This window comes from Palaemon carinicauda, chromosome 4 (assembly GCF_036898095.1).
Source record: "Palaemon carinicauda isolate YSFRI2023 chromosome 4, ASM3689809v2, whole genome shotgun sequence".
NCBI classification, from domain to species: Eukaryota; Metazoa; Arthropoda; class Malacostraca; order Decapoda; family Palaemonidae; genus Palaemon; species Palaemon carinicauda.
In genome coordinates this window covers 181,934,366-181,946,865 of record NC_090728.1, presented here as the reverse complement: position 1 = coordinate 181,946,865, position 12,500 = coordinate 181,934,366, and positions in this window count along the sequence as shown.

Sequence of the window (12,500 nt, the reverse complement as noted above, 5' to 3'; positions counted from 1 at the left end):
ATTATGCCTTAATTAGGCATGCTGGTATGGCATTAATGACACCACTTTGGGAGGAACTTTTGATTACTTGGGTATCAATTTACATAATGAATGAATCTCCTGGACTTCTTGTTGGTAGGTGAAACCTAAAGTCATTATTGACTATTGATCCGTGGAAAGTGGGAGAACGCAGAGTTAATTATATACTTCCTCGAATACTCGTTGCGTGACGAATTATCTTGTGTCAATTCGTAAAATAATTCACAACAAGCAAATGTTTTTAGCGCCACAGCCTGTCCGAAGATGCGCGGTTTATTTTAATTGATATAGTTAAATGTGCTAGTTCTTTACAGACAATAAATCTCCCTATGGAATAAAGAACAAGTGTCTAGGTATATACTATATATATATATATATATATATATATATATATATATATATATATAATACATATATATATTATGTATTATGTATATATATTATATATGATATATATATATTATAATATATATATATATATATATATATATATATATATATATATATATATATATATATATATATTTATATGTATGTGTGTGTATATACATATGTATATATACATACGTAATTTTTGACGGTTTGCGTACACTAGTAAAGAACATTATTAAATTTTCAGTTTATAGTTTCTGAGTTGCCACACGCTCCCCTTCTATGTTCTAGCTCGTGGGTTCTTAACCTATCCCCGGTAAGAATTTACGATTTTACTCTTGAGAGGGTACATTGGATCTGACAGAATAGTCTGTAATGAGCATTACATAATGTAATATGCTTTGAGATTGAATAATACAGTTACAGTATATCACAATATAAATTTAATTTTCTGGTTTTCATCCTCAGTTTTATGGGTATTTAGGAGTTTATAAGAATATCCAAGGGAATCAGAAGAACAGAAAAGTTGGGAACTCATTTTCTAGGTTATTGAAAATACTGGACACTATTGATCTACAAAAAGTCCACTTGTGACTTTGAAAAGCATTGTCGCTGTCCAATGGTATCTTGGACGCGCACTTCATAACCGTTAATCCTCATATTGAATAAATGACTATACTTATTTAATGACGTAATTTTTTCCATTTTATGAAAAACTGGATTTCTAAATTTCCCAACATGTAAAGGTGGAATTCCTGAGGTTTTGTAATTTTTTTTTTTTTTTTTTTTTTTTTTAAAGGGTTTGCGTATCGCCATGCTCAGCAACGCTGTACAAGTCAGGGCCACCCATGCTAGGTTGGTTTGCTTTGAGCAATCAGACAAAAGTCTCCCACCTTCATCAATCATCATTGGCCAGCGTAGTGAAAACTGGCCAAACCTTAGACAGGAATTGACATAATTTGAGGCCTTTGCCCTGGACTAGAAACATCGACCCCACATATAAGTGGGAAAAGATGCAGACAAAGAAGAAGAAGAAGAATGTAATATGCAATAAAGCGTTCTAACTCGTTTCATGTTTTACTTACACTTGAATTTCCTTGTTTTATTTAAGGCTAACGACCTGTGTAACACTTCCTGGAATGAATTGCAAAACTGACCTATTTACGTCTATTTGTGAACTGACGTCACAGATTGTTCACATCATGATAATTATTGCATGCAATTAAAATGACGACAGTTGTGAAATACGTTTTGATTAACTATTAATGGCACGATGAATTAGCCATTATGATAGAAATTTATTCTTTTTATTTGGCGATTTAAATGAATGATTTTTCTTTTTATTTTTTACCCCCTCCGTTCTGCATTTGATAATTTATTCGATTATTAGTGTACGCGCCCCCGTTAAATTTAAATGTTGGCTCTCACCAGGGTATGATCACTTCCTCTCCCCATTACCCGAGAGATGGGGAGAGCTGAGCGTGACCATATATATATATATATATATATATATATATATATATATATATATATATATATATATATATATATATATATATATAGTGTCATTTTTTCAAGCATTTGCGTTGTGGTGTTAATTGTTTTATTTCCTTAGAAAATAAGGTTTATAGTTTTAATTTTCATATGATTTTAATTGAACGCCACGAGACTGCATAAATTAAGACAATGTCTGCATAGAGGTTTAGTCTTGTAGATAGAAAAACGTTAAGAATATATTTTTTTCTGATTAGGTAAGTAAGAAAATGCATAAGGAATCTTTCAACTATACTAAGCGGGAAAAATACTTTTGTGATATACAAAGTAATCTTAAAATAATTTAAATGTTTAGGCCTTTCAATATACCAAAGTAATTTTATAGAAAAAATATATTTACCGATGAGAAGACGAGATTGGATCACTATTTGGAGGCAATTTTGTTTATTATAAGACTGAGAACCAAGGAATGAAATCTTCATCGTAAATAAGATGGAAATTATAGCTTGTCTTATATTTTTCTTCTTGGATGTATTTACAAGACTGAGGACAAACACGCATTGCGAGTCACGGAAATCAAATGATTTCGTTGGCCTTTTGACCTCGGATATTGAGTCTCCCTCGCCCTTTGTATTCTATTTCCTTTACCCAACGACGGCAAGACAACTTCACTCCGTCTCACAGTTGTCTTATACCTTTCTTTCGTTATGATATTGGTTTGCTAGACGATTGGTATATAAGGACACCGAATACCTTTATGAATATGGCTTCTCAAAATATGAAAATCGTGCCGATTGACTGATTCATTGATTTAAGGTTTTCAGGCATCCTGAAAACCTTAAATCAATCAATCAATCGGCACGATTTTCATATTTTGAGAAGCCATATTCATAAAATATGAAAATCGTGCCGAAGGGATAATATTCATAATTTTCATGACAAATATTAACGCGTAGTTCGTATTTGAGTGTTTACTTTTAGTCAGTTTTTTTTTTTTTTTTTTTTTATAAATTCTTATTATTTTTTCGATGCCGGTTTAGTATGTGGCCTACCTTTTTTATTCTGGTTTAATATGTGGCCTACCTGGCTTTTAGGTTAGGTTAGGTTAGGCAAGGTAAGGTTAGGTTAGGTTAAGTTAAGCCACATACTAAAACATAGAATTTTGTAGGCCATATTCGAAAGGTAGGCCACATACTAAACCGGCACCATTTTTTCTTTGTATTTTTCTCTCTCCCTTACCAATGACCCTACTAGTGGCATGCAGTACTGATTAAAGAAAATAATCAGAACTAATGAGAAGCTGAATTATAAGATAAATGTCACTAAGGCAATTATAATCTTCAACGAAACCTGCTTGGAAAATGGTATACATCCGAGATATTCCTATTATTGTTATTTTTTTTAAAGTCTAATGAGATACTTTATGTAGTTTCGTTTATATTCATTCTTTGCTTATTTTATAAGATCTTTTGTATACAATTTTATAATATTAGTTGGTGTTTTCTTGATAATGCAAGTGATTAACAAGTAAGAAATAAGTTGCTTGTTATTTTGTCCGGGGTTTTAGGGTAGGTGTGGATTTTATAGTATGGGATGTGAGCTTAATCATACCAGGATTAATATATACTCTTATTAATCTTGAATCATAGAAGTCAATGTGTTTTGTGAAGAGTTTTAATATAATGTCTCGTTTATAAAACGTCATATTCCACTGAATTAATGCACCTAGATTTTAGGTAGTCCAATTTCACACACAAACACACACACACACTCTCTCTCTCTCTCTCTCTCTCTCTCTCTCTCTCTCTCTCTCTCTCTCTCTCTCTCTCTCTCTCTCTCTCTCTCTCTCACACACACACACATTTATATATATACATATACATGTGTATATACAGTATATATATATATATATATATATATATATATATATATATATGTGTGTATGTACATATACATATACATATATATATATATATATATATATATATATGTATACATATATATATATATATATATATATATATATATATATATATATATATATATATATATATATATATATACATACATAGACAGGAAGCAAGTAGAGGCGAGGCCTTGAAGATAGTTCGAGGATTTCTTTCATGGGTTTCTCTGCCTTTTTTAATTCTTATCCTCGAGACTTGTGGCATCTCGAATAAATTGCGGTACTTCCTGTAGTGCTCAGTAGTGCCGCTGACATCTTTTTCTTTGATGACTAAAATAGAAACAGTTGGTAAAGATATGACCAAGGCGAACTCATTAATCTCTCTCTCTCTCTCTCTCTCTCTCTCTCTCTCTCTCTCTCTCTCTCTCTCTCTCTCTCTCTCTCTGTTCCTTTAGTCAAAGTATATTTTGACAGTAAAGCTATGTATGTTAATCTTGTTTTACATTCACAAGACGTCAGATGATTCGCTTAAATAATGTCTGTTTGAGGTCTTCTCGATATATTGAGTTATCGTCGGAGTTTCCTTCATTGTCAGTGATACTTTTCAAATCTTATAAATTAGGCATAATAGATTTGTAGATGCATTCGGATCCAGTTCGTTTGTTTTCCTTACAGTCGAAGCATTTGTTGTTGTGGTTATTTCAGAGGCGCGTATTTTTTATGTTTGATAAATTGGGTGCTGAGAAATATTATTATTGTTAGTATTTTTCGGGGTTTCATTATCAAGCCAACAAAGGAAAGATTATTAAAAGAGCTAAAATAGACATATCCTTTGTGCTGTTGTGCTTTTACTGCTGCTTCACTTTGACCAAACATGTGTTGGTATAAATCCCACCTGTTATAGATTCATCGTATATCATGTTTCGTTTGGGTTCAAATTTTACAAGATTATTCACGAACTTGCATATATTCTGAATGTTGATATTTGGATTGTTTATTTGTATATTTAGTGCAGAGAAGATTATTTTGAGTATTTTTGCTGGTGGCTTTATTAATTTGACAAGGAAATTATATGGAAAATATTTAGTTAAATTGAAATATAAGAAAATGCAGTCTATTCCAAATGGTTTCTGGCTTTTTAGCTTTCGACCTGGTTTTTTTATTTGAAAGATACAGTGCTGTATTGTATATCAAGAGTGAAGAAACTAATTTTCTTGATTATAAGCATCTCTTTGCATGCCAAAGTTTTTTCTAAATCAAGTTTCTCTTAATGGGACCAAGTCAACTTTGTAATTGTTTAGTTTGTGACTTGGATGATGCAATTTCAATGGCAGTTTTCTCAGCTTTTGTGTGGGTTTGGGAAAAGTAGACTCGTGATATTGTAAAAAGCTTTACAGTAATTTAATGTTTATAAAATATCTTGCTCCTCCCTCCTGTAACTTTGTAACATTCACTTCTGTGTTTATAGATGAGGAGGGAATACTTTCTTTCGTCATTTATAATCTTATAATACCAATTGGAATATTGATCATTAATGTACATAAATTATCAGTTGCTCTTATTATTGTTTATATACTAGATTAAAAGAGGAAACATTCTCCTTCCTCAGATAATGATATAAATTACTTAGTAGCAATCCACTCAAGTAGGCCTATTTAATTGGATACTTTATAGATTGATATTTGAATTCCAATTATAGTATAAGAAACTTTCAGTCCTAATCCAAATGTTCTTTTCTTATATAATGCGTTTCTTACTTCTTTTGTAGTTCGAGAAATAATTTGCATCTAGCGAGATTTTACGCTTCTTTGTCGCACTGATTTGCACACATTTTTATTAATGTCCATGGTATTAAGATTAGGACATTAGCGTTTCTTAGGCAAGGTACTCAATCGATTTGAAAGTGTGCTTTCTTCATGAAAATTCCAATCTTTTCTAAGTATGGTTGCCTTTTTTGTGTGTACGTATTTATGTATATGTATATATATATATATATATATATATATATATATATATATATATATATATATATATATATATATATATATATATATATATATACACACACAAATATCTATAATGTAGATGTGTACATTTATACTTATAACATTATGTAATTTTTCTCGTTTTTTTTTTCGGATTATAAAATTACCCTTTTATTTGAGATTCCCATGTCTACCATGTCTAGAACATCTTAATTAAGAATATATATATATATATATATATATATATATATATATATATATATATATATATATATATATATATATATATATATATATATATATTTGCGCGTGTAATCGTCTTTCCCCATATGGGATATTATTTTCAACAATATTTTTACGAGTCTGATATCGCTATTCCTGCACCGAAATCGCTGCAGTTCATCACAGTCGACAAATATAAATCACTGCTTTGGTCATGAAACCGTCGTAAATCATACTTTTTTTTATTTCATTGTCCCTATTATTTTTGCTTGTTGAATGTGTATTTCGTGCTTCTGTGTATGATAAATGGTTTGTTGAACTTTTTTTTCTCGTTATTTTTCCCTCCGCCAACGAAGTTGTGAGGAGGTTTTGTTTTTGCACCTGTTTGTTTGTTTGTGAACAACTTCCTGGCCACAAGTTTACTCGTAGAATAGTGAAACTTTCAGGGAGTAAATGCTATGTTGAGACGTGGAAATAATTCAATTTTGAGAGACCTAGGTCAAAGGTCAAGGTCGAGCAAAAGGTTGACCTAATTAATCTTAACCTTAACCCCAACTTCGCACATGGTTGTCACACATACCTAAATACGCCTACGCTCTAAATTGAGTCTGGGAAAGGCAAGCTGGTTTCGAGAAATAAGCTGCCGTGGCGGAGGTCTGTACTCTGAGTGCTTTTCTAGTTCGATTTGTTTTCTTTATCTTATTAGTTATTGCTAGTACAGTAGTATATACATAATATAAGTAGTATTGATTGTTTATTTACATATTTTTTTTTCAATCATACCTCGAAATTCGAAACAAGTTTGTTCTTCGAAGTAACTTTTTTTCTTTCTTATGTAATGTTTCCTTATATTGTTTTTATTGAGTAAAACTTGTCATTTAGAATGAATTTGAGTTATAAGTTATATTTATTCAGTTTAGCTTAAATTGTTTCGTTACAAGATAAATATAACCATGATTATCCCTTGTATAATATGATGTTATAGACTTGAGAGACCATGAATCAATCCTCTAATGAAAAGTATTATAAGAATTTTATAACTCCTCCTTGCTACGTAAAGAAATTTTTGAGACTTGAAGATCGCTGTTTTAGTGCTTTATTCTTCGACCCAACGTTTTTAAGAATGCCACCGAAACTTAAACTTTCTTCTTGTATTGGAGGAAGCTGATAAATTTTCTGTCGAGCGTTTTCAGTATTATAATGTTGGTTTTGAAAATCTGTGTGTATATATGTGTGTGTGTTTGTATGTACTGTATATATATACATACATACATATATATATTTATATATATATATATATATATATATATATATATATATATATATATGCGTGTGTGTGTAATATTGATTTCTAAATCAGTATCCATATTAACTTACTTGGGGTTATAACATTTTAGTATAAAAGTACACCATGAACGTGGAAAATTAATATTCGGAAGGGTGTTGTCTTTAAAATATTGAATTTAGAATCAGGATTGAATATTTTGTCTGTGAAAAGAACTTAACAATTGTTCTTTTGGCAGAACGGCAATTAGTTTTTTACTGATTGAAGTTTTTGTTTCCTTATGGTATTGAGGAATTGTTAAGTAAATAATGATTCAGTGTGAATGAAAAAATGGAAATAAGCATGAAACAGTCACCTTATGATTCCTATGGGTGAAAAGGTAAAAGGACACGAGAGTTCCGAAATTAAAATAGTTTCCCCATATTCAATCCTTCATGTAATTTTTTGTTTTCGCAGCGAACAATTGAGTATTATGGAGATGAAAAAGGTATGAAACACCCAGTAAATTGCGAGGTAATGGAGCATTATTTTCTGCTTTCATCGTGTCCAGTGATGAGTTAATTGCTTTTTCGTGCTTTCGTCTCCTTGCGTGTATACGATTATTTTGCATCAGCAGGTAATTCATGATAGCTTCCTTAAAGTGGGAACATGTTTTGCCAGTTTCAGAGGCTCAGAAAAGGAAAACACCGACCTGACGATGTGTCACGCTTTTATTATGACAGTTATGTCTTGTTTCTTTCTTGAAAGTATCTCTGATGTGAACAGATGGAGGTGAAAGTGCTTATTTTTGGTAAACCGAAGAGGAAAAATTAAATAGTGTAAAATTAAACTATCCTATTATACTTTGCTTATTAGTGGAACGTGTAATTTCAGAATAATAGGGTAAAACTGCAAATGGTGATAAAACGCATGAAATTTGGCAAAGCTATTCTTCTTAACCTTGTCTCATCATCAACTTTTGGTTACACAAATTTTGCTATTTTCCAAGAAGCCACCAGGTTTTCAAGATGGCTTCCAGTGGATATCTGTACAGTACCTATATAGGTACTGTAGATATCTGAATATTGATCTTTAATTGGTTAGTCATGTTCGTAATCATCAGTCACTCCTAATTTGTTAAAATATTGAAAACAAGCTTTTACATATTTAGATACATAAGATTCTGCCAAAAAGCCAAGATTGGTACTCAAATTTGTATTCTAGGTAAAATGTGTCCATAGTCAGATTCCATAGTTTTTACCATCTGCTATTTGTTAAATACACTACTAACGGTAGTCCAGTAAATCTAGCCCAAAATAGGGGGTGACCCAGGACAAATTGCCAGAAAAACGAAACCACTTTCATATGTTTAAGTTAGACCTGCCACATGATATATCAAAAATGTAGAAAAATATATTTGGTGGAACATGGTAAAATATGCAAATTAAGGTAGCCATTACTAAAATTTCTGTTTTTGCCTATACTGACAAAAGTAATAGAGCTAGACTTATGAAAATGATATCCATACCCATGTTTTCATGGTCAAGGAATCATATGAGACCAATCTTAGGGATTTGTGATGATTACATCATAATGAATTCAATATGGTTGCCGTGGTAAGCACGAAAAAACTGAAAATCGCAGTAACTTTTACAGAATCCCACCAAAGACAGCAAACTTGGTGTCTATGTGAATGATTATTGAGCTTTCACATGTAGTAGTTATGAGGACTCTCCACAAAATGATGATTAAAAACCAGGACAGATGTTATAAGTCCAAACTGGAGAGTGGTACTAGGTGTGGAAGCTGGAGGATTCCAATCCAGATATCTACTCCAACTTCATGGACGGTTTGCACGTCGTGCGAAGGTCGGATCGTTATTGGGCAGGACTGTCCCCAGATTTGGTTATAGAACAAGTTCTCATGAGAAGCCTTAAAACAACGGGTGGTTTGACGAGAGGACGGGGTATGACAGAAACACAGCGACTGGTATGGTGTCTGTCCAGACCTATTTGCGCAGAGGTCAATGATGCCATGCAGCAACTGACTTCAGTTAAGTATGCAACAAGTGAGCAGCATAAAGATCTGTCAAAGGCACGTCAGGCAAAGGACATAGCCGATACCAACAAACTCGTTTCAATACTGGCAGAAAGGAATCCATTTGAAGAAAGTATGTCATTGCAAATATTGTGACAGGGGTAGCTACTAGAGAGGACGTTAATGTAGAGTTAGCCAAGGAAGTTGGACAGAAAATTCTTGAGGATATGACAGGAAATATTGTTAATCAATATGTATTTCGGAAAAGAAATCAGGTTATAACACCAGAATCAAAGTCAACTATCAAAATTGATGGGGAGAAAGTGAACATCGATCCCCAGCTACTGTTTCAGAGACTGGTGATCGCCGGAACACAGGCTACAGATCTGCTGGATGCCTTTCAGTATGAACTATGCTCTTATCCACCAGCTCTGTTTGAGACCAGGCACGTTCAGCTTAAAGCCAACAAACCAGCCCTTGCAAAAGCTATTTGGGATTTGATCCCACAGGATGATCGTCCGGACAAACCTTCCAATTGCCAATATGTACTCGATGGTGGTGCCCTACTTCACAGGATTCCATGGCAAATTGGAGACACCTATAAGTCGATCCTTCAAAGGTACACGTCATATGTGAAGAAACGTTATGGAAAGGCAGTCATCGTTTTTGATGGTTACACCAGTGGGCCATCAACGAAAGATAGTACCCATCAAAGACGCCTAGGAACGCTCCAAGGAAGAGCAGTCAATTTTCAAACTCAGATGTCGCTCAAGATCAAAAAAGAGGAATTCCTATCAAATGATGAAAACAAGCAACGTTTCATTAATTTGCTTGGTGATTCCCTTGAAGCTGCTGGTTGTGAAGTTCACCACGCAAAAGATGATGCTGATCTACTTATTGTCCAGACCGCAATAAAGGTTGTGTCGCAGTGTAATGTTATTCTCGTTGGAGATGATACAGATCTTCTTGTCCTTCTATGTTATCATACTAAGAATGTGAAGTATAATATGTTCTGGAGGCCGGAGCCTAAAAAGGGAAAAAAGGAGCAACTTCTGAACATTGGACATGTATGTCAGAAACTTGGAGATGATCTTTGCAATAGCATTCTTTTTGTCCATGCGTTCCTTGGCTGTGATACAACTTCACGTGTCTTTGGTTATGGAAAGGGTGTGGCACTGAAGTTGGCACAGGACAGTGAATACTTTTGTGACCTTGCTAAGGTGTTTGGCAACTATGATTCCAGCGAGGATGAAATAATTCAGGCAGGGGAGAAAGCTATGCTTTGTGTGTACAAGGCAAAACCAGATGGCAATCTGGATTCACTGAGACACCACAGGTTTCAAGAATTAGTTGCCACTAGCAAAAAAGTTATTCACCCCAAATCATTGCCACCAACTTCAGGGGCAGTAAAGTACCACAGTTTCCGTGTTTTCCACCAAGTTCAGGCGTGGAAGGGTAACAGCCTGAATGCTGAAAATTGGGGGTGGAAGATCATCGAAGGAAAAATGTTCCCCCTTATGACTGATTTGGACGTTGCTCCAAAATCACTATTGGAAGTGGTAAGATGCAAATGCAAGACAGGGTGCGGAAAACGTTGTGGGTGCAGACGACTGGGTCTTGACTGTACACCAGCCTGCAGTGAATGCAGGGTGATCTGTGAGAACATGAACTTGGAGAACACTGACGAGACTTCAGATGATGATCGTGATATCTTGGGCATGTGAACCTACATTTAAGGAGAATTAACTGGCATGCCTTGGTTTCAATTTCAACAAACTGACACCTGCATTATAGATAAATAGACTCATTTACCATGAAAACCTATAAATAGACACCAAGATTGTTGTCTTCGGTAGGATACTGTCGAAGTTATTGCGATTTTCAGTTTTTGCGTACCAACCATGGCAGCCATATTGAATTCATTATGATGTAATCATGACAGCTCCCTGAAATTAGTCTCAAATGATTCTTCGACCATGAAAACATGGGTATAGACACCATTTTCATAATTCTAGCTCTATTACTTTTGGCAATATAATCAAAAACAGATATTTCGACAATGGCTACCTTGAATTGCATATTTCACCATGTTCCACCAAATATATATTTCTACATTTTTGATATTTCTTTTAGCATGATAATTAAAAGTCATTGCAAGAAATTTCATTTTTCTGGCAATTTGTCCTAGGTCAAATGGTAGATTTACTGGACTACGGTATAAATCCAGCTTGAGGGTACACTAGGGCACAGTATTCTATCTAATTTGTTGATGGTATGGTTGTATGTTACACACACATACATACGCACACACTATGTATATATATATATATATATATATATATATATATATATATATATATATATATATATATATATATATATATATATATGATATTATTACTCTTCTGAAAATAATTTTTCCTTTATTTCTTTTCCTTAGTGGGCTATATTCCCTGTTGGGGCCCTGGGCTTGTAACATTCTGCTTTTCCAACTAGGGTTGTAGCTTAGCAAGTAATAATAATAATAATAATAATAATTATAATTATAATTACGCAATCAAAGGAACAAAACGTCTTCCTTAAAAAGAAAAAAGAAAAGAGGCCTCCGTGATAAACCGAAGATTGACATTCCATTATGTACATTAATAAATTGCTCTCTTTCCTATCAAGCCGGCACATATAATATTACAAACTTGTGGATGATTTAAAAGAGACATATCGTACAACGCCCAATTATGAATTAGACATCGCGGATAGATTTAAATCTATGCATGGTAAAGGTCAAATCTCATACACAACACTCTCTTCCAAAAGCATGGTGAATACCGAAGGTTACCATCACATGAAGGAAACCAAAATACATTTCGAACTTTTCTGGGGATACCCCTTTTAAGAGGGGAAAAATGCGTAACCTAGATTATATATATATATATATATATATATATATATATATATATATATATATATATATATATATAATATATATATGTGTGTATATATATATATATATATATATATATATATATATATATATATATATATATACAGTATATATATATATATATATATATATATATATATATATATATATATATATATATATATTATATATATATACATATATGTACAGTATATATATATATATATATATATATATATATGTACAGTATATATATATATATATATATATATATATATATAT